A 1295-nucleotide genomic window follows, 5' to 3' on the forward strand; every position below is an offset into this window, starting at 1 on the left:
ACACAGGAATGGGGTCAGGCCAGAAAGAGTGAAGGCAGGGGCCAACAGCTGGGAGAACTGCAGTCCCTATGCTGTGTTTTTATTGAGAATCATCAGGAAAGTAAACAAAAGAAAATCACAAGGGAGTAGTAAACAAAACCAAAGGATCATGGGCAAGTCTTTTGCAAATAAGGGCAGTTCTTTTCTATTGTTTACCTTATGCTTATTTCAGGAGGGAGGGATTCAGTAAATACAAACTAAGAATTATGCCGACTCTTAAGGACTGCCTTAGTGTCACAGGGTGAATCCCAGCTTGTGTTAAGCCTCCCTCGTATCCTGATATAGCATTTGGTTTATTAATATTAATTTTTTTATTAATATTAAATTTGATACTTGGCTTCCCATACCACAGGTTGGCTAGAAGGTTTGAGCTGCTGACCTTCTGAATACCGATGACTGCATTCCTAGAACCGCCTTACAGTGTTGCCAGAGTGCCAGCTCTTTCTTCCGTGGAGCATCTATCGTAAAGGGCCACGGAGCTGAAACTGACTCAAAGCTGATGCTTGAGCAGGTTTACAGAGGCTGTGAATCACACAGGAGGAGACTGCTCATCTTTTCCTTTGGGGAAGCAAGTGGATTCTAATTGCTTGCCCTTAGGTTGGCAGTTCAACTCCTTACCCGCAAGGTCTCACCAGAGCTCCCCGTGGGGATTCAAACCACCAACCTTTCAACTAGCATCAAAGTGCTTCGTTGGAGAGAAAGATGGGTCAAGCTGACTGACTCCGGGAACCTCCTGTACAGCAGAGTAAACCCGCATCATTCTCGTAATCATCGGCAGGTCTGAGCTCGGGGTTGTGGCTACTGTGTAACCCGGGTCACCGGGGTCTCCATCTTTGCTGGCCCTTACTTCACCAAACGTGGCGTCCTCCTCTAGTCGCTGGTTCCCTTTGGCACATCGAAAGCAAGCAAATTGATACTGTTTGTTGTGACTCACAGGGTTTCCTTGGCTAACTGCTGGGAGTCGACTCCCAGGACTTGTTTCTAATCTGGAGGCTCTACTGGGGCTCTTCCCCCGCAGGTGACAGGACAGAGCAGGCCGCATGGAGATGGCCTTTCCTAACTACTCAAAGGGGAACTGTCCCGTCGAAATATCCACAGCACAAACCCCAATCCCATAGGTCAGACGTGGCCTCCACACTACTGTATCTACTTCTAATTCCAAAGCCAATTGTACTGCTTTACAACAGGGTCTGAAATCCACTGGAATGGCTACACTTAAAGAAGTATATTTATGGTTATGGGGTTTATTTTTTTTT

This window comes from Elephantulus edwardii, unplaced genomic scaffold (genome assembly GCF_000299155.1).
Source record: "Elephantulus edwardii isolate Elephantulus edwardi_28Jun2011 unplaced genomic scaffold, EleEdw1.0 scaffold00055, whole genome shotgun sequence".
NCBI classification, from domain to species: Eukaryota; Metazoa; Chordata; class Mammalia; order Macroscelidea; family Macroscelididae; genus Elephantulus; species Elephantulus edwardii.